Genomic DNA, 23,112 nt, shown 5'->3' on the forward strand with positions numbered 1-23,112 from the left:
TGCAGGTACAGCAAGTGGAATGTTGTCATTTATTGCAAAGGGAATGGAATATAAAAGTAGAGATGCTTTGCTACAGTTGTACAGGGCATTGGTGAGACCACATCTAGAATACCGTGTGCAGTTTTGGGCTCCTTATCTAAGAAAGGACATAATTGCTTTAGAAGCGGTTCAGAGAAGGTTCACTCGACTGATTCCTGGGATGAGGGGGTTATCTTTTGAGGAAAGGTTGGACAAGTTTGGCCTGTATACACTGTAGTTTAGAAGAATGAGAGGTGATCTTACTGAAACATATAAGATCCTGAGGGGACTAGTAGGGATAGATGCTGAGAGGATGTTTCCCCTTGGGAGAGACTAGAACTAGGGGCCACAGTTTAAAAATAAGGGGTCTCCCATTTAATACGAGATGAGAATTTTTTTCTCTGAGGGTCGTGAGTCTGTGGAACTCCCTTCCCCAGAGAGCGGTAGAGGCAGGGTCATTGAATATTTTTAAGACTGAGTTAGATAGATTCCTGATTGATAAGGGAGTTAAAGGTTGTAGTAGGTAGACGGGAAAGTAGGGTTGAGGTCACATTCAGATCAGCAATGATCTTAACAAATGGCAGAGCAGGCTCAAGGGGCCAAAAGGCCTACTCCTGCTCTTAATTCGTATGTTTGTGTCTGTGTCGGTTGATAAAGAGCTATCCAGCGTACTGCTGGATAGGTACTGGCCATAATCTTCCAAACATCCTTAGATACGGGGGGATGGAGCCAGAGGACTGGAGAATTGCAAATGTTACACCCTTGTTCAAAAAAGGGAGTAAGGATAAACCCGGCAACTACAGGCCAGTCACTTTAACCTCCATGGGGGGAAACTTTTAGAAATGATAATCTGGGACAGAATTAGCAGTCACTTGGACAAGTGTGGATTGATTTGGGAAAGCCAGCACGGATTTGTTAAAGGCAAATTGTGTTTAACTAACTTGATAGAGTTTTTTGATGAGGGTAGATGAAGCCAATGCGGTGATGTGGTGTATATGGACTTTCAAAAGGCGTTTGATAAAGTGCCGCATAATAGGCTTGTCATCGAGATTGAAGCCAATGGAATAAAGAGGGCAGTAGCAGCATTGATACAAAATTGGCGAAATAACAGGAAGCAGAGAGAAGTGGTGAACGGTTGTTTTTTGGACTGGAGGGAGGTGTACAGTAGTGTTCCCCAGGGGTCGGTAGAAGGACCACTGCTTTTCTTGATATATATTAATGACTTGGACTTGGATGTACTGGTCACAATTTCCAAATTTGCAGATGACACAAAACTTAGAAGTGCAGTGAACAATGAGGAGGATAGTAATAGACTTTAAGAAGATATTGACAGGCTGGTGAAATGGGCAAATGAAATTTAACACAGAAAATGCGAAGTGATACATTTCTGTAGGAAGAACGAGGAGAGGCAATATAAACTACAGGGCACAATTCTAAAAGGGGTACAGGAACAGAGAGATCTGATGGTATATGTGCACAAATCGTTGAAGGTGGCAGGGCAGGTTGAAAAAGCAATTAAGAAAGCATACGGAATCCTGGCTTTATCACCTGACGAAGGGGGAAGCCTCCGAAAGCTTGTGAATTTAAAATAAAATTGCTGGACTATAACTTGGTGTTGTAAAATTGTTTACAATTGTCAACCCCAGTCCATCACCGGCATCTCCACATCATTTATAAATAGAGGCATAGAGTACAAAAGCAAGGAAGTCATGATGAACCTTTATAAAACACTGGTTCGACCACAACTGGAGTACTGTGTCCAGTTCTTAGCACCGCACTTTAGGAAAGATGTGAAGGCCTTAGAGGGGACGCAGAAAAGATTGAATGATTCCAGAGATGAGGGACTTTAGTTACGTGGATAGACTGGAGAAGCTGGGGCTGTTCTCCTTGGAATAGGGACGATTGAGAGGAGATTTGATAGAGGTATTTAAAATCATGGACGGTCTAGACAGAATAGATAGAGAGAAACACTTCCCATTGGAGGAAGGGTCAAGAACCAGAGGACATAGATTTAAGATAATTGGCAAAAGAACCAAAGGTGACATGAGGAAAATCTTTTTTACACAGCGAGTGGTTAGGATCTGGAATGCACTGCCGGGAGGGTGGTTAAGGCAGATTCAATCGTGGCTTTCTAAAGGGAACTGGATAAGTACTTGAAAGGAAAAAATTTGCAGGGCTACGGGGATAGGGCAGGGGAATGGGACTAGCTGGATTGCTCTTGCATAGAGATGGCATGGACTCGATGGGCCGGATGGCCTCCTTCCGTGCTGTAACCTTTCTATGATTCTATGATTTTATAATTCTATGAAAATCGCACAATTCTAGTGAGACATATCTCCAAATTCTTCCAGAGTGAGACTCAGCAAAGGTGGGAAACACATTGTTGGGTGTCCATGGAAGAAAGCCCCCAAAAAATGTCTTGTGTCATGTGGAGGGATGTGATAGTTGCATTGAGTGCCACCTCTCCCAGAACTACACACCAGTACTACTAAAAATTCAATGACCTGACAAAGTCAGCAAGATAGCATACCAACCACACTGTCTTTCCTTCCTCAGGCAACCTGAGCACCAATACACTATTTACCCACATGTAACCCTTTACAATGCACTCTGGTTAGAAGGGGCACTAACTCAGGATCTTATGGTATGTGTTGCTGTTTCCCCAATTATTTGCCTGCAGAATCTTAAAACCCCTTTCTCCACTGTAACAGGATGATACCAGCAGATCTATTACATCAGCTGTCTGATGCAACACACAGCTACAAACCTTCACACCTTTCCGTGTCTCCTAATCCCAATTGTAAACAATTTTACAACACCAAGTTATAGTCCAGCAATTTTATTTTAAATTCACAAGCTTTCGGAGATTTTCTCCTTCCTCAGGCAAATGTTTCAAGATCAAGAAACATTTGCCTGAGGAAGGAGAAAATCTCCGAAAGCTTGTGAATTTAAAATAAAATTGCTGGACTATAACTTGGTGTTGTAAAATTGTTTACAATTGTCAACCCCAGTCCATCACCGGCATCTCCACATCCTAATCCCAAGGCAGCAATGCTCACCCATTCTTGTACATGCTTTTCCTGCAGATCAATCACAGAAGAGGAAGGCGGATGATGATGAGGAGGAGGAGCAGAAGAGAAGGAAAATCATCCTTGTGGACTATGATAATCACAAGGACAATGATGATGAGGGAAAAGATGTGGATGTCAAGCCCATGCAGGAGTCTCTGGACCAAGATCCTGTCCCATGTTCTACTGCAAAAAGCATTTCAATATCACTTGCTATTTCATTCCCACGTACCAGCTCAGATACTTTTACCTGGGGAAAATTAGGTAGTGTCAGCGCAGATGTGGCACTGGATGCTGGCATCAGTAGTGCCTGTGGCAGTTTCACGAGAATCTGCAACAGTCCCACGTCCCCACCTAAGAAGCAGCCAGGGATCAGCCAGTGCATCCGTCTCCACAGAAGCTCAGACTGCAACTCTGTGGCAGTAGGGGACAAATTGGACAGTGCTCTGCATACCAGCACCTGATGACCCTTCAGGATCTGATAGCTGCCACTAGACCAGCCAGTACATTGATCGGTGAGGACACATATCCAAGAGCAAGTGGAATGGCGACGGCTGGATTAGACCTGCCTGAGAATACCATCTCACAGGACAGCAATACAGGCTAAGCATTCAGCCTTCCCCCTCAGAGATCCATGCCAGTGACACAAGACTGCTGAGGCACGTGTTCCAGAGACGCAGCCAACAGCAGCTCTTTCGCAGGAGCAAGCTACAATGCGACGTGGGCCGCCTCAATCCCATGAGCCTTTATTAGCACAAGAGGAGCCAACCACCTCTTGCGACACTTGGGTCAAGAAGCACTAGAAAGAAGGGCACGTGCAGACACTCAACGGAATCATGGGTATAATTTTAACATGGCGGCAGGAACTCAGTAGGGGGGCTGTGCGCCGCTGCTCTGATGGTCGGTTGCCCATCTTCATCCTCCTCCTCCTCCTCCTTCTTTCCTCCTCCTCCTCCTCCTTCTTCTCTTCCTAATCATCTTCTTCAGATGAGGATGTTTCATGAACGCATTCGAGCTCCTCCACCGGTAACCCTCTCTGTTGAGCGATATTGTGCAGGACGCAACACACGACTATTATTCTGCACACCCACGCTGGTGAGTACTGAAGGGCTCCCCCAGATCTATCCAGACACCTGAAGTGGATCTTCAGCATTTCTATGGCTTGCTCAGTGACAGACCTGGTGGTGATGTGGCTCTGGTTCTACCGCTGCTGTACCTTGTTGGGGGGTTTCTCACAGATTTTAGGAGCCACATCTGCAGGGGGTATCCATCATCTCCAAGGAGCCAGCCCGTAAGCCTGTCTTGTCCGTGGAAGAAGGCCGGGATGTTGGACTTGTGCAAAAGAAGGAATCATGGCAGCTACCAGGGAATTTGGTACACATCTGCAGAAACCTCCTCCAGTGGTCGCAAACCAGCTGTGCATTAATGGAGTGATATCCCTCTTGGTTGATGAACATTCCTGGTTCATGTGGAGGTCCTCGGATTGCTACGGGTGTGCAATCAATTGCACCTTGCATCCACGGAAAGCCAGCCAGAGAGTTTTTTTTAATTCATGGGATATGGGCGTCGCTGGCGAGGCCGGCATTTATTGCCCATTCCTAATTACCTTTGAGAAGGTGGTAGTGAGCCGCCTTCTTGAACCGCTGCCCTTTCAGTCTGGCTGATATCATCGCAGGGGAAGTTGACATAGTTGGATGCCCTGGCAAACAAGCCACTTATGTGCAGACGACTGAGAGACACTGGAGCTGTCACCGGTGGCAGCCTGGAAGGATCCAGAGGCGAAGAAATTGAGGGCAGTGGTTACTTTGAGTGCAACGGGTAATGCGTGGCCACCAGGCCCAGCCAGGATCAGCTCAGCATGAAGGAGCATGCAGATGTCTGCGACCTCCTGGCAACTCAATCTCAGCCTGCGTAGGCACTGATCCCCAGAGAGGTCCAGGAAGCTTAGCCTCTGCCTGTACACCCTCTCATGTGGGTAGTGCCTCCTGTGACCTCAGCACCTCCGTTAGTCCCCTCTCTGCTCTTCTCCAGGTCCTTGTGGCTCACCTCTGTCTTGTGCAACTGCAACTCCCAGAACTGCACGCCGTGCCTGCCACGGATGGTGATGTGCCTCCTCCTCAGATGTACAGTTGAATAAATCCATTGCGCCCCTCATCCTGATGATATCAGTTTGGGGGGATCCAAAATATAGGTAAATATGTCTGAACACAAGAATTCTGAGTGTGATCAAAGAAATCTTAGTCTAAACACTAAAAACTCCCAGCCAAATGATCCCGAGAGAACTGAGTGCCCTGCGGCAAAATCTCACCTTTTCTTCACGTGTCAATCACTGATTTAAATGTCCAAATGAGAGTTGGCTGCAATTCACATCCGTTTTCCATGTCGTGTTTCAGAGGCCAGGGGAGAAACATTCAGGATGTAGCATTGGAAAGGAGAAACAAGATGCACAAAGGATTGGGAGAGACAGTAAGCACTAGAGTAAGAAATAGTAGTGTTAGGTGGGATCAGATTAAGAGAGAATATAAGAAGGTTTAAGATCGGTTTACAGTGCATATGTGTGAACTAAGCATGGTGAATAAGGTTGGTAAGCTCCAGGCGCAAATAACCACATGGGAATATGATGTTGTGGTGATAACGGAGAACTGGCTCAAAAAAGGGCAGGATTGGGTACCAAATATTCCGAGATACAAAGTGTTCAGGAACGATAGGGGAAAAAAGAAAGTGGGGGAGGGTGGCAGTATTGATTAAGGAGAATATTGCAGTGCTGGAGAGAGAGGGTGTTCTGGAGCGGTCAAGGACAGAATCTATTTGGTTAGAGTTAAGAAACAATGGAGGTGCCATTACACTACGTGTATTCTATAGGCCACCAATTAGTGGGAAGGATGTCGAGGAGCAAATTTGCAGGGAAGTTCAGACAGGTGCAAGAGCCATAGAGTAGTGATAATGGGGGACTTCAACTATCCTAATATAGACTGGGATAGTAATAGTGTAAAGGGCAGAGAGGGGGAAGAATTTCTGAAGTGTGTTCAGGAGAACTTTCTTGATCAGTATGTTTCTGCTCCAACGAGGAAGGAGGCATTGCTGGAGCTGGTTCTGGGGAATGAGGTGGGTCTGGTGGAACATTTAGGGAACAGTGATCATAGTTTCATAAGGTTTAGATTAGATGTGAAAAAGAAAAAGGAGCAATCTAGAGTAAAAATACTTAATTGGAGGTGGGCCAATTTCAGTGGGTTGAGAACAGATCTGGCCCGGGTAAATTGGAATCAAAGATTGGCAAGTGAAACTATAACTGAACAATGGGCGGCCTTTAAAGAGGAGATGGTTCAGGTACAGTCCAGGTACATTCCCATGATGGGGAAAGGGAGGGCAACCAAAGCCAGATGATGAAAGACTTAGAGAGTAAAATGAAGCAGAGAAAGGGGGCGTATGACAGATGTCAGGTTGATAATACAAGTGAGAACTAGGCTGAATATAGAAAATTCAGAGGGGAAGCGAGAAAGGAAATAAGAGGAGTAAAGAGAGAGTATTAGAATAGTCTGGCAACTAACATAAAAGGGAATACAAAAGTCTTTTATAGGAACATAAATAGTAAATGGGTAGTAAGAGGAGGGTTGGGTCCGATTAGGGACCAAAAAGGAGACCTACGCATGGAGGCAGAGGGCATGGCTGAAGTGTTAAATGAATACTTTGCATCTGTCTTTCCCAAGGAAGAAGATGCTGCCAAAGTCACAGTAAAAGAGGAGGTGGTTGAGATACTGGATGGGTTAAAAATTGGTAAAGCGGAGGTACTAGAAAGGCTGGCTGTACTTAAAGTAGATAAGTCACCGAGTCCGGATGGGGTGCATCCTAGGTTGCTGAGGGAAGTAAGGGTGGAAATTGCGGAGGTACTGGCCATAATCTTTCAATCATCCTTAAATACTGGGGTAGTGTCCGAGGACTGGAGAATTGAAAATGTTACACCCTTGTTCAAAAAAGGATAAACCCAGCAACTACAAGCCAATCAGTTTAACCTCGGTGGTGGGAAAACTTTTAGAAACAATAATCCAGGACAAAATTAACAGTTACTTAGACAAGTGTAGATTAATTAAGGAAAGCCAGCACGGATTTGTTAAAGGCAAATCGTGTTTAACTATCCTGATTGAGTTTTTTGATGAGATAACAAAGAGGGTTGATAGGGACAATACAGTTGATGTGGTGTATATGGACTTCCAAAAGGCATTTGATAAAGTGCCATATAATAGTCTTGTCAACAAAGTTGAAGCCCATAGAATAAAAGGGGCAGAAGCAGCACGGATACGAAATAGGAAACAGAGAGTAGTGGTGAACGGTTGGTTTTTGAACAGGAGGAAGGTATACAGTGGCGTTCCCCAGGGGTCGGTTCTAGGACCACTGCTTTTCTTGATATATATTAATGACTTGGACTTGGGTGTACAGGGCACAATTTCCAAATTTGCAGATGACACAAAACTTGGAAGTGTAGTGAACAGTGAGGAGGATAGTGATCGACTTCAAGAGGATATAGACAGGCTGGTGGAATGGACGGACACGTGGCAGATGAAATTTAACATAGAGAACTGTGAACTGATACATTTTGATAGGAAGAGCGAGGAGAGACAATATAAACTAAAGGGTGCAGGAACAGAGGGACCTGGGGGTATATGTGCACAAATCACTGAAGGTGGCAGAGCAAGTTTAGACAGCAGTTAAAAAAGCATACAGGATCTTGGGCTTTGTAAATAGAGGCATAGAGTACAAAAAAGCAAGGATGTTATGTTGAACCTTTATAAAACACTGGTTCGGCCACAACTGGAGAATTGTGTCAAATTCTGGGCACCACACTTTAAGAAGGATGTGAAGGCCTTAGAGAGGGTGCAGAAAGATTTACTAGAATGGTTCCGGGTGAGGGACTTCAGTTACGTGGATAGGCTGGAGAAGCTGGGGTTGTTCTCCTTAGAGCAGAGAATGTTAAGAGGAGATTTGATAAAGGTGTTTAAAATCATGAAGGGTCTAGAAAGAAGCTGTTCCCATTGGCAGAAGGGTCAAGAACCAGAGGGCATAGATTTAAGATAATTGGCAAAACAACCAAAGGCAACATGAGGAGAAACTTTTTTATACAGCGAGTGTTTAAGATCTGGAATGCACTGCGTGAGGGGGTGGTGGAGGCGGATTCACTTGTGATTTTCAAAAGGGAATTGGATAAGTACTTGAACGAAAATAATTTGCATGGATACGGGGAAAGGGCGGGTGAGTGGGACTAACTGGATTGCTCTTGCAGAGAGCCGGCATGGGCTCGACAGGCCAAATGGCCTCCTTCTAAGCTGTAACCATTCTTTGATTCTACGAATCTAAATGCCTAAATTGGCCCTTTAAATATCGGCCTACCTGGTCAAACCCAGAAGTGAGCACGTTGGAGCCGGGATGCGGTCCCGCTCCGAAAAGTTAGTATTTTCACTGGCCACCCGTCCCCATCCCTCCTGTTAAAATTTACCCCATGGTGTCAGATAAGAGTAGGTTGGCTTCTGTTCACTTTGGAGTTTGTTATATTCTAGGATAATGTACACTTATGTTGTGCTTAGTTATTCGTGATGATTATAGTCATACAGGAAAGGATGCACTTATTTCATGCTGAGTTAGTCAATCAGATGATTAGGATTTGCATAGGTATGTCGAAGCAGAAAGCTCCGATGTGATGTGATGTTCCAGGATGGGTACTGGATTGATTGTTTAATCATTTCTTTGAAGTTAAGCGAGAAAGCGTTCTGGGAGTTGTGTGACAGGTAGATTGTGTTAATATTAATTAGATATTGGGCAGGTAATGGAAGCTGTCGTTTGTAGGGGTGTGAGATCCGCTTACAGGAATGGTTGGTGACGCTGAGACCAAGACGAATATCAAACATACAAACCCAAAACTGTAACAAGGAATTTATTTTGTCATTTGTATGATGGTGCCAATTTTAATAGTGAATCATATGCCAGGAATTTCCTTGGAGCTTTGCCATCGTAACTTTGCATAATCAGGGTTTCCATTGCTCTTCCGATTAAGTTATGGCGGCAGAATGGGAGCAGCTTTGAGGAAATTCCTGGCCATAGTGCTGTGATGTTAACAATATTATTAACAGAGAATTTTGGTGTCATTTCAGTATGCCAATACTAATAGTAAATGTTCAGCACACCTAAAAACATTTTAATTTGCTGTTGTAAGACTGAATTGTGCATCATTAGACAAATATTTAATTATCATTTAAATATACTCCTGGGAAAACCTGAGTTGTTGATCCTGATGCTGCTCTGGTCCCTTGAGGAGGAATGGGCATATACTTTGCTGGGAATTAAAAGTCCATTCAGTCCGATTGTACGTTGTGTAGTTTTTTTTAAGAAAGGGCAATGACGGCACAAGTGACATTTGGGAGTGGGGAAAGGAGGTTGTTCACTGAATACTTTGGTGTATTTTCTGATTGGCCTCTTGAAAGCAGTATTTGATAAAGCAGCAATCTGAGTGGAACCAAAAGATTGGAACTGGGTAAAGGAAACTGACAAGGCAACCACAGCTAACAGCACCAATAAAGGACCGACGCTGTAATGAGGACTATCCTAGCCAACAGCAAGATAAGTGACTGGGATCATCCTTTGTTTAGAAGTTAGCATTTTTTCAGAACTGGATGGTATAATGAGTTAAAACCCTAGCCATTAATGTTTGGGATCTGAGTTCAGATCCAGCTCAGAAATGGGACATTTTTGGGGCAAATAAAAGGAGCTTTATTCCACATATAACCACACTATACCTGAACTCTTCAGTGCTTGATGCTCGGTTATTATAACGGTAACTGCAACTGAGGCCCAGCTGAAATTAATATAATATTTTCTGCATAGAATTACATTGTTCAGAGAACCACGAGCAAACAATAGTGCCATGATGTGGAGATGCCGGTGATGGACTGGGGTGGACAAATGTAAGGACTTGCACAACACCAGGTTATAGTCCAACAGTTTTATTTTAAATCACAAGCTTTCGGAGCTTTCCTCCTGACGAAGGAGGAAAGCTCCGAAAGATTGTGATTTAAAATAAAACTATTGGACTATAACCTGGTGTTGTGCAAGTCCTTACATTTAAACAATAGTGCTGCTTTCTTCTGAAATCATATTGCAGTATAGTGCACACAACATTTCCATGTACTGCTGCTTCAACAGTCAGTTGTAATGTTATTGAAGATATATGAAGTGGCATCGCTCAGTAATTTACCCTGCTTCTAGTACTTTGCTTTATGTTTTGCCCGCTCCAAGATCCCAGAATTGGAGCCCACAAAAATGCAATAATCCTGTTTCTAGTTTTCTCCACAGGTTAGTCAAAGATGTGTGTGCATTCTCACCATTTCAATAATGAGCCAGTCCAAAAATCTCTACTACTATTAATGGAGAGGGAGAAATAAATGTTTTATTGCAATTGTTCTTCAAGTGAAATGTCATAGTCATGCATTCATATATTGTAGGCGTGGCCTACAATATAGGGGAGATTTTCCTGAGTCTGTGACAAGGAAAATCTCCCCTATATTGTAGACTACGCCTACAAGGGCAATTAGGGATGGGCAATAAATGCTGGCCTCGCCAGCGACGCCCACATCCCATGAACGAATAAAAAAAAAGGCACACTAGATCGCCGGGTTGCGGCAAATATCGGAGAATCAGATAGGTTAGAGCGTGCACCTGTAAAGGAACCCATATGATTTTCCTTACAGTCATTTAAATAGGGTGGGTTCCTTTACCAGCTTTCAGTCTGACCTGCCTGATTTTCCTACATTGGTTGTGCCCAAGCAATCCAGTGCACTTGGGTGCAGACTCAGGAAAATCTCCCCTTATGTGTGGGTCAGTGGACATAATACAAAAATTCAGAGTGATAGGGAATGAGCCTAAGTTAGCAGCTTAAAAATGACCCAAGGGGCTGTTCCGGTGAGTGGCATTGGTATTTAGGTGTTAATATTTAGGTAAACTCTTGTAGTTACCTGCAGAAGCAATGTTGCTGCCCAGTGCATTTTTTGGCTGCATTGTTATAGCTTTGTTAATTTTCACATGGAGGTGGGTTGGCTCGTGTCACTTTTGTGCAGTGCTTGTGTTATGGAGGGGGGGGGTAGGGTTATTGGTGTGCCAACCAACCACTGGCAATAGGTCAAGAAAGGGAGCCAGATTTTGAAAAGTTTCTCCTAATACAGCCAAAGCAGGGACATAACCACCTGGAAACTACAATCGGAGATTGGGGAACACCTGCGGAAATTTTACCCCAGTTTCATTTTAGACCGGGCTATCTTTCATAGTGGCTGAAACCTTCAGCCACTATGAATCATTATCTGATTTGGGACAGGAGTATCTGTCTGCTATCGTTTCTGCCATCATTTCAGTGAGATGCGCTGTTGGACTGCGGCAATAAAATTTGTTACTATGTTTGCACAGAGCAGAATCATGGTTATACCACATATTGTGGTGCTATTCTATGTATTAGTATTAATACATAGAATAGCACCATAATATGTGGTATTACCATGAATAGTATCTTGTCTGATGTGTTCAGAAGGAGAGTAACTCTGAGCAGTGAATTCTACTATCAGAGATACTGATCTTGTGTCTTCATACAGGTCTAACTTAGATTTGTCTACAGCTCACACAATATCTGTCTGATACTTGTCACAGATATTGAGTCCATCTCCTTTTTGATATTCCTCTTGGGTTTATTCCTGACCTTTATAAACAGCAGTATCTTGGTTACCCCATTTGTCATCCATCCTATTTACATGGCCAAACTGCTCTGTAACTAAGCACTTATTCATTTGGTAGCACTTGTCGAATTTCTTGGTTTGACAGATAAGCTTTCCATGTCACTTAAAGGATCTGATGAAAGCATTTAATTTTAAATGTCTCTTGCTTTTCGATGGTGTTGGCACTGTACAAGTCTGAGAATATACAGGTCAGCAAACATGCCTTTTGCTACTACTGGGCTCTTCTTAAAAATTTTCTTTTGAGCAGGTGTTAATAGCATTGTAGGTATCATCCAAGTAATTGAATTCTGTCACATTTTGCAATAGTTTGTTTTCCAGCCATTGTAGATTGATTCTTTGTGACATCTCTCATATCTTTCCAGAATAACCATTGCTGGTCACTCCATAGGCTCTACTGGCTTCTTCAGCTCTTTGTAGTTATCCCTGAGGGTCATCCTATGCGTTTATTTTCAAGTCAGCACATCCAAGATTATTAATTATAAAGAAAATGATAGTGTGTGTGTATAGGATGGCACATAGGTTAAAATGTGTTATAATATGCTAATGTATCAAGGGGCTCAGATCATGTTATAAATCATGAGAACAATACTCAAGGGGCTTATCAACATCTGACCCCTCAGAAATTTTATAAACTTGAAATACTGTCTACTACTTAGCATGTATAAATAAGATGCTCTAACTATAGTCCAGAGTCATTTACTCAAGAGTCTTCTGAAGTTGATAGCACCAGCAAGTAGACTTACAGGTCTCCATACGACCAATGGAAGTGGAGGTCTATTTTTTTTGTTGTTCTCCTGATCTGCTACTGAAAAAAAAATGACTTCCCCATAGGCTTCATAAGTGTGCTGAGCCTGATGCTCAATCGTATCTTGTCGCTTTTATTCTGACTCATGGGACCGGCTCAGCAGCAGATCTCCAGGCAGGCAATGATACACATGCGCAGTGTAGTAAATGTCACACTACCAGCACCTGAATACCATGCTTGCATGGACCGTAAGGTTTAAAATTTCAGAAATGGCCTACACAAATATTGGAACTAATTCACATCCAAAATACAAGAGAATTACATTCATGGGTCCATTTGATGCTGTTCTCCCAAGACTTGGACCTGCACGCACACAAAGATGAAAGTGTCCATAGATTTTAAATATAGCTGAGTGTATTTAGTTTACAAAATTATTTTTGTTTGCTTAGAACAAGTATCATGACAGACAATAATGTACAGCAGGCTCCCAGGATCAAATGGTGTGATTGAACGGAAGGCCTACTGCACTGCATGATTGCAACTTCAATAATAATTAAACTGTATGCTACAAGTGAATAGCATATAAAGCAATAATTGCTGTTTCAATGATTTGATCTGCAACAATTAGAATTAAAAATCAGCTTCCATTTAGCAATGACTGTTATTATAATTACATAGTAAAATAGTTTTCAGAAGACATGATTGTAATACAGTTAACATACCATTGGTGGTGGTTCTTTTAAATATTTTGGGGTCGAGCTATCAACGGGCATGTTTGGGAGTCACTTAAATCTCACTTGTGGTGCTTGAACAATTTTGATTTTCTCCCAAATGTTTTCAAATTATTTTTCTTCTTCAATTTTTTCCAGTTTTCTCTTTTTCCATCCTCTCCTGAAGGCAATGATTCCCTTACTGAGGTACAGCTCAGCGAGTAACAGTCGGCTTCTGATTCACCACTCTTCTTGACCCCAACCATGGGCCCGATATTAGGAGGGAGGCAGGTTGGCAGCGGGGGTCGCGTGGGTAACCAGCCCAGTAAAATCGGTGGGTTCTCCACGTGATCGTAAGTAAATTGAAGCCACTTATCTTGGCTTCCAAGTTTCGCGCTGGAAAGCTGCACAGCGGGTGGACTGTGCACCCGCATCATAGGCTGTCAGCTGGAGGAGCCCTATTTAAAGGGACAGTTCTCCACTGACTGATGCTGCAGAAAGGAGCCAAAATTACAGCATGGAGCAGCCCTGGGGAAAGGCTGCTCCCAGGTTTAATGATGCCTCATTCCAGGTCCTACTGGATGGGGTGAGGAAGAGGGGGAAGACAGAGATCTTCTCCCCGGCGGACGGAAGGAAGTGGCCTGCCTCTGTCACCATGAAGGCCTGGCTCGAGGTGGCAGAGATGGTCACCAGCACCACCAACATATCACGCACCTGCATACAGTGCAAAGGCGCTTCAGTGACCTAAGTAGGTCAGCCGAAGTGAGTACTCTTACTCATTCCCCTATACTCCGCCTGCCACATCACCGTCCCCACCCCACATCTCCTTTTGCACTGCCAACTCTACTCAAAGCTCATCACCATCTTACCTGCACTTACTCACCTCGCCAGTACTCATCCCGCCACTACCACTCAACCCAATCCTCATACAATCTCATGGCTCTATCTCATACTCACCCTCTCATGCATCTCTTTCACGGTCGGCCTCACCCAACCTGCCACTACCTGTGCTGCAGCCACAGGGCATGCATCACGTATGTGTAGTAGGAAGCGTATGGCAAACGTGTCGTGAGCATGAAGGGGATTTACAAGGGTGTTTGAGGGTTTGTCATGGTTTTTACTTATATTTGATTTCTGATCAACTCATATTACAAATTATATTGTCACCATTACTGCCACGTCTTGGCCATTCTTGACTGGCTTATGCAAGATCACCATGAAGACCCACAGCTGAAGCCACCCATTGTGTCGCTGCAGAGTGGGTGTGGGTGTATTTGCAGGGCTCTTTTGTGCAGACGACTGAGAGACACTAGCGGTGTCACCGGTGGCACCCTGGATGGATCTGGAGGAGAAGTTGTTGAGGGCAGTGATGACTTTGACAGCGATCGGTAAGAAGATGGTGCTCGAGTCAGCTGGGAGCAGCTCGGCATCAAGGAGGCTGCAGATGTCCATGACTACCTGTCCAGTGATTCTGCGCCTCCATGTGTACTGCTCCTCAGAGAGGTCCAGGAAGCTGAGCCTCGGTCTGTGGACCCTGTGGCGAGGGTAGTGCCCTCTGCGACGCATCTCTGTGGTTGCCCTCCCTCCTGCTGTGCAGGTGGATGGTCACAGCACTGTGTTGTGGAGCTCCATGTGTCAGAGGTGGACGGCGTGGCCGGCGATGCTAGTGATGCTGTTCGTCCTCTGAGGAGGTCATGACTGCAGCTATGGCGGCCTCCATCCGGAAGATGTGCGTTTGAGGGTGTCCGCGAGGTAGGTCATGTGTCTGCACACCAGGGTTGAGGTTGCAAGTTGGTGAATTTTTGTGTTAGGAGGAGGGTAGTGCAGGCCAAACTTTGTCCAAAGTGATAGAGTGGGCTCCTGCAATGAGTGAGGGTCTCCCCCCCCACCCCCAACTCCTCACCTGTCAAATGGACCTTTGCAGCTGCCACAGGCTGGTGGCTGCAACACATTTAATTCAACTGGGAGTGTTTCCCCCAGTACGGGAAACACGCTCAGTTTGGATGAAAATCCCACGCCTCCTAAAATATCCTCCCAATCAGGTCTGCTAATGTCCGAAGTATCAAAATAATTGGTTTAATTGGGATCCTGCCGGCTTTAATTGCTGGTGGGAGTCCCGCATGCGGGGGCTGCACGCGCATCTAAGCGCATAATTGGGGAACCCGGAAGTAGGCGGGTTGGAGCCGGGCTCCAGACCCGCCCCGAGAATCCCGAATTTTCAGAGCCCCCCCGCCACGAATGCACCCGCTCGGCCATCTGAAAATCGACCCCCATTTCTTTCTCTCAAACCAAAATGTTAATGCGATATTTAAATATTTATTCATTAAAAAATAGTACTCTATGAAGGGTTAGTGTCGGCTTGACTAAAGGACTTGCATAATGTGTAAAGCCACTTGCCTACCAAAATGCTATTATCCTACCAAAAGCAATATCCCAATCCCACTTAAAATGCCAGAACTTTTTGTTTGTTAATTTATTATTGGTATTTAGACTTCCCCTTTTAAACATATTGTGGATGAATTTCCTTGGGAGTTCTCCCACTCGTCCACCATAATTTCGGCCCTGGAAAAACCACGGAAATTCACCCCCATTATTTCTGGGCACTAAAGGATAAACTTTACAAATTTGTGTTCCTCGTGTTAAGCGTCATGTCCCAGAATCGCACATGAAGAATTTGGATGTGGAGTTCACAGGACATTTTATTGAAATGGATGGAAATCCTCGTGGGGCCTGTTGACATCCGTGCCTGAATTTGTAATAGGCACTCCTGGAGGGAGAAACTGTAATTTGTAAAAAGTGTTTTATTGCATCAGGCAGTGGTGATGGAGCAGGGCAAGAAGGTTACCTGCACCAATATCGCTCTGAAGCTGGTGACCAGAGAGTGAGCCACAGGTAGCTCTTCTTTCAAATGTCTCTCTCTCCTTTTGGGAAAGCATCTTGTGTCTGTTCAGCACAGCCCTGAGGCAACACAGCTGAAATCAGGAACAGCATGTGGAGAACCATGGGTGCAAATCGGTATCCTACCAATCAGCCTCAGGGAAAGGAAGACAGGAAGCAATGTTAAGCATGACTGTAACATTACTGTTAACCTTTGAAAAGCCAGCACCATTAAATTATATTTAAACTCACATTGGGTGAAATGTTATTTGTTTTGCATCAAGGCAAAAATCTGTTTGCTCTGCATTTCCTAATTCAATTTATGTGAAATTCATATTCTGCCTTACCACCATTTGCCATTCCACATTTGATTTGCACTACACAGGAGGTGGTGGAGACAAAATTAATGTGCCACCTGAGGCACACCATCAGAATTTAATTTTAAGATGGCAGGTAACCTGCTGCACCACCTTTACTACCTAGGTAACATGACACAAACTACCCATAAACAATATTTTAAAGGTTCAAAAAGCTTCTCCTTCGTACAGAAGTGTACATGTCCTGCGTATTTTTTAATATAGTGTGTGAATCATTTCCACCGTGGCACCCCAATGTAAGATGACCTCGCCAGCACAAAGCAGGGTAGAAAAATATTAAAATGGCCTTGCAAATATTTATTCACTCATTCATAGCTTTGCAGCACCAATGGAATTACGTAAATCATTGCTTTGACACTAACTCACCAAAAAAAAATTGTCTAGTGGGAACTATAATCAATCATAAAGCACTGTAACTTCCCTGTCTGACAGTTCCAACCTGTCTTGGATATGATCTGTACTTTGTGTAAATTACATGAAGCTGAACTGGGGGAGAGGAGCAGCTGCTCCTCGACAGTAGCAACACAATTGCAGCCCTTTCATTACTCAGCCACCTTTGATAGCTTTTCCTATACAGCAGTTACTTTTCACCTGCGTGTTACTGATTGATTCCTACTTACTGTGAGCAGACTTGTAAGACCTGTACTTTTGGTATACTGTAGTAGGTATGTAGTGTCCTAATTTTCCATCTTTTTGTTTTATTTGCAGCACCGCTCAATGTATTTTTACACATAGAACTTGCAATGGGATTTAGTACTGTTATCAAACGAGAAATAAGAATTGGACTGAGAGCAGATTGTAGGCTCAGGGTGGTAAGATATTTATTGGGAAAGAAATGGGCGTAGTCTCGCCAGCTTGTATAGTGGGTAGGTTCACTAAAGTAATGGTCAGGGTAATGATACATTTATTGGATTTTTGTGCATTTTGCTTAAGGTTTTTAAAATTTTTATGAGTTGCTTCGCAGAAAATTAAAAGACTGCTAAGAACGTTTGTGATTTCTTCCCACACTCAGAAACTGAAAAGGGCAACGCACAAGCAAAAGAGACAAAGTACTTGCTGAGTTGAAGCTCTGTAGATGCTGGCAGTACGTCACCCAAGTGACCATCCTTCATGTGTGAGCCTTGACGTTAAGTTGGCCAGCTATTCTTAACATGGGGCACATCACAGTTCAGTATGATTCTGTTCTCACCTGCCATTCACATCCACCGATCATTGATCGTGAACGGAAGTAGAAATCCCAGCTGTTTTTTTTTACCTTTCCAGCTAAAGGACGTTGAGCTAATTGTATTTCACTCACTTCTGCTCTGACTAAGATCAGCTACGCCAGAGCAGACCAAGGATGGAACCAAGACCTACATGCTCAGGACCAATGCATTGGCACAGGGAGCAATTGGGAAGCTCCTTGTATCAATTTCCAAAGTGTTTACTCAGAATTTAATGCGATACACTGAATCATTTAGAATTAAGCCTGTCAGTGGAATAAAGCCTGGTCTGAATGTGAATCAGAATACTGGTAGTGTGCATTAGTTTAAAATTCAGAATATTTTGCATATCTTAAGCTAATTGGTTTCAGCCTTCTCGGCAATTGGCTTAATTGATGTTTTTAGTTTACAAGTGCAAAACATTTACTGTTGTATTGGACACAACATTGGATTATATGAACTGACAAGTCTGGATTTTCAGTTACCACATGAGTGTAAAAGTTATTGACAACTTTCGTCGTATTGGAATGCCAAATTCACTTCATTGAAATAACAATCACGGTTCCAGTGAATAAGAACAGAAGAACATAAGAAATAGGAGCAGGAGTAGGCCACACAGCCCCTCGAGTCTGCACCGCCATTCAATAAGATCATGGCTGATCTTTGGCCTCAACTCCACTTTCCCGCCCGATCCCCATATCCTTTGATTCCCCTAGAGTCTAAAAATCTATCTATCTCAGCCTTGAATATACTCAACAACTGAACATCCACAACCCTTTTGGGTAGAGAATTCCAAAGACTCACAACCCTCTGAGTGAAGAAATTCCTCCTCATCTCAGTCTTAAATGGCTGACCCCTTGTCCCCCTAGTTCTAGACTCGCCAGCCAGGGGAAACAACCTCTCAGCATCTACTGTGTTAAGCCCCATCAGGATATAGAAATGCATATAATAGTTATTCCTGATGAGGTAGGGTGGAAATATCCTATGTGCTATGGTACTGACACATGCAGCCCAAGACAAATCGCTGTTTTGGACTTAGTTAGCCAATCTCAGGTGAGAGAGAATGACGGCACCTCAATTCGGGTAGCGTTCCAGGCTAGTGAAGGAAGAAAATCTGCCAGCGCTTTTACTCATGATTCCTATCCACCATCTTCTGCTGGGAGTGCATGAGGTGCATGTATGATAAGGACAGGACCTGTCTCTGCAGTGATGGCCTTTTACTCAAATAATTTACTGATCCTCAAAGACCAGGGTCACACATGAAGAGTGGTGAGTTGAGTGAGATACGGCAGGGGTGGGAATGGAGCTTATACCACACCCCACACCCCAGCATGTCACCACTTTCAAGGTAAAAAGGGATAAGTAGAGAAAATTGAAGCAAAGAGAAATTCATATAATTTCTTCATTATGACAGAACTGTGCAGGGTCCCTTCTAGCAAGTCGATTAAGCAGTGTAATGGACAGCATCCATGTGGAGCAATCTTCTTACCAAAAGCTGTGCTAACTCTTTGTCAATCATTGTGCTATATTTTAAATATTTTATCATTGAACTGAGATAAACTTTGCATTCCTAGCAACATGAGACTTAACCAGCATCCTGAGCAAGTGGAGCATGCCTTCTCGAGAAAGAGAATACAATGTCGATAGAGGGGAAAAGAGAAATAAAGGCTAAAAAAATCAATCAGAGAAAAAAAGGCTTCACCAAGTTGACGTGACTTTCAAACTATAACTTTAGTATTTAAGAGTGAACATCCTTGATGTGAAATTGCTCCAAAAGCTGTAAGAATTTTAGTCATTTGTATTCAATCCCAAGTGAGACCAATGCTCCTTTTCTTATTCAAGCAAGAAGGCAATTGCCTAGAAGTGTTTGCCTTTGTTTATGCATTGCGGATCTCCTCTGATCCCCACCACGCACAGACCACTATCAAAGGACTTACTGCAGATGTTGTAGATATAGATAATGAGCGAATACCAAACCAAAGAGCCTGGTAAAGTGTGTGAAGATTAATATTAGCACAACACTTGAAAATGTTAGCAATGCAAACCACGTCATGTACCCAGAGGAAGTTGTAGTTGTTAAGTGGGAAATGTTTTTAAGGAAAAAATATCTAGGATATACAGGATGATTTATTCCAAGGTCAGTCATCTGGGTCAAGAGTTTCAGAGTGATACTTGTAGGAAATAGGAGAAATGTGGAACTGTGTGGTTGAATAAACATAAGCAGTGTTCTTGAGCACTGTGAACGCCTTGTGGTAACATTGAATTAAGGTGATGTGTGAAAGAATATTGCCTGCATAATTCCACCAATAGTGCAATATCCCAGCAGTGAAATTCAGAAGTCTACTGTAATGTGTGTGTGTGTACCCTTTATTGAGAGATGTCCTTAGCACACAGTTACAGAGACAGTAAGTCGTGGGGGTTGAATCTTTTGCAGTGTGCTGTACGAGCAACTTAAACCTGTTCTCTTTTGTTATTTATTTAAGCGAAGCATTGTCAGTAACATATTAGTAATTAGACAAGATGTGACAATCCCAAAACATTTTGAAAGTAAAAATAGCAATAAAGTGGACATTACAAACACCATGATCCCTTGCTGGAAGTGAATGCCAAATCCAAAGTGATCTAAGTCAATTCAGAAAGTATTCACAAAGTTGTAATTTTGAACAAATTGGTATAATTTAAATTGTGAACCTATACCTTTTTTGACCATTCAATTTCCTCTTTGTCAATTGTTTAAAGGAAAAGGGTACATTTTTTACTTGGGAAGTATTGTGGTGATTACGCTTATGTATTTTCTATGTTATCCCAGTGGCTACACATTTGGTCTAATTGTGGCTACTTATCAGGCTCCTTGGCTCCGAGGTGAGGAGTGCATGGGGGCACACGTCTGCAGCTGGGAAACCCGGAAATGCCGGGAAGACGGAGGTCCTGCTGAATTTAACATCTGGACACCATAAGCATTTTTCTACTCCGTTTCCCGCTTGACAGTCTGCCAGATTGAGAGGCTGGCCGGCTGCCGGGTGGGAAAGCCAACAATAGAAAGCCACAGCTGTTGACCGTTGGGGATGGTCCCTGGCAATTGGAGAAGATAGGGGCATGGTGTGGGGGCTCAGAGCCCGGCAGCGACAAGGGAGAGATGGAGAGATCGCGAGAGGACAGATTGCGGGGAGGGAGAGATTACGGCAGAAGGTTTGTTTGAGGGGCTGTGGGGAAGCACTCTTGCTCCTCCTGAGCCACAAGTAGTGCTGGAAAAGCACTTACCAGCTGGATCTGGCAGCTCCCGCCTCCCTTTAGCTGCTGGGTTTCCCAAGCCCTGGGAAACCCGACCCGCAGCCGTTAAATTCAAATGGCTCCAAAAATCTGAGGAATGGAGCTTCATTTAAATATCATAATCGCTGACCTGCCTCTCCAGAGCGGGTTACTCGGACGCCTCCAACCCTTTCCCGCCCATTGTTGGGGAGTTAAATTTCCCCCCTTGTTTGCGAAGTAATGGCTGTGCATCCAATTTTCTATTTATTTTACTTGGATTCTGACACTGATTCGGGTTCAGATTCGAACTACCTGAATTTTGGATAGTCCAAATACAAAATTGGGCTTGGATTTTAACTGCCAGCGGGTTTCCGGCGTGTAACTGTGCTGTCGAGTTAATTTCCCGTCCGGCTCCGGCAGAATGAGACCAGGCTGATTTTAAGGCTGGGCTCCAATTAAATCCCGTCTGCCGACTTCCCGCACGTTCCGGCCGGGAAGTCGATAGGAAGCAGTGGAAGATCGTGTGTCCCAGAGATTGCCTGCCAACAATAGTAGCCATGATGTGGAGATGCCGGTGATGGACTGGGGTGGACAAATGTAAGGAATCTTACAACACCAGGTTATAGTCCAACAGTTTTATTTGAAAATCACAAGCTTTCGGAGCTTACCTCCTTCGTCAGGTGAGTGAGTGAAGGGTTCTAAAATCGCATAGCATATATTAGGCTGGGAGACGATCACAGCAATCAAAGGTGTCGTTGGTGTTCAGACAGGTTAGCCACGGAAAACATTACATCCCAGTATACTGAATACACAATGGGTCAGATTACAAAAGACAGAGAGAGAAAGAGACCCGAAAGGCAGAGAGAGAGAGAGAGAATGTCTAGTTGTATTAAAAACAGTTAACTTTTTTTTCCGCTGGTGGGGTTACGTGTAGCGTGACATGAACCCAAGATCCCGGTTGAGGCCGTCCTCATGGGTGCGGAACTTGGCTATTAATTTCTGCTCGACGATTTTGCGTTGTCGTGTGTCTCGAAGGCCGCCTTGGAGAACGTTTACCCGAAGATCGGTGGCTGAATGTCCTTGACTGCTGAAGTGTTCCCCGACTGGGAGGGAACCCTCCTGTCTGGCGATTGTTGCGCGGTGTCCGTTCATCTGTTGTTGCAGTGTCTGCATGGTCTCGCCAATGTATCCTTTCCTGCAACGTATGAGGTAGACAACGTTGGCCGAGTCACAGGAGTATGAACCATGTACCTGGTGGGTGATGTCCTCTCGTGTGATGGTGGTATCTGTGTCGATGATCTGGCATGTCTTGCAGAGGTTGCCGTGGCAGGGTTGTGTGGTGTCGTAGACGCTGTTCTCCTGAAAGCTGGGTAATTTGCTGCGAACGATGGTCTGTTTGAGGTTAGGTGGCTGTTTGAAGGCGAATAGTGGAGGCGTGGGGATGGCCTTAGCGAGGTGTTCGTCGTCATCGATGACTTGTTGAAGGCTGCGGAGAACATGGCGTAGTTTCTCCGCTCCGGGGAAGTACTGGACGACGAAGGGTACTCTGTTGGTTGCGTCCCGTGTTAGTCTTCTGAGGAGGTCTACGCGATTCTTCGCTGTGGCCCATCGGAACTGTCGATCGACGAGTCGAGCGCCATATCCCGTTCTTAAGAGGGCGTCTTTCAGCGTCTGTAGGTGTCCATCGCGTTCCTCCTCGTCTGAGCAGATCCTGTGTATTCGCAGGGCCTGTCCATAGGGGACGGCCTCTTTGACGTGGTTAGGGTGGAAGCTGAAAAAGTGGAGCATCGTGGGAGGTTGTCCGTGGGCTTGCGGTAGAGTGAGGTGCTGAGGTGCCCGTTTTTGATGGAGATTCATGTGTCCAAGAAAGAAACCGATTCTGAGGAGCAGTCCATGGTGAGTTTGATGGTGGGATGGAACTTGTTGATGTTATCGTGTAGTCTCTTCAGTGATTCTTCGCCGTGGGTCCATAGGAAGAAAGTGTCGTCGATGTATCTGGTGTATAGCGTTGGTTGGAGGTCCAGTGCAGTGAAGAAGTCATGCTCGAACTTGTGCATGAAAATGTTGGCGTATTGGGGTGCGAATTTGGTCCCCATGGCTG

The sequence above is a fragment of the Heptranchias perlo genome, chromosome 2 (assembly GCF_035084215.1).
Source record: "Heptranchias perlo isolate sHepPer1 chromosome 2, sHepPer1.hap1, whole genome shotgun sequence".
NCBI classification, from domain to species: Eukaryota; Metazoa; Chordata; class Chondrichthyes; order Hexanchiformes; family Hexanchidae; genus Heptranchias; species Heptranchias perlo.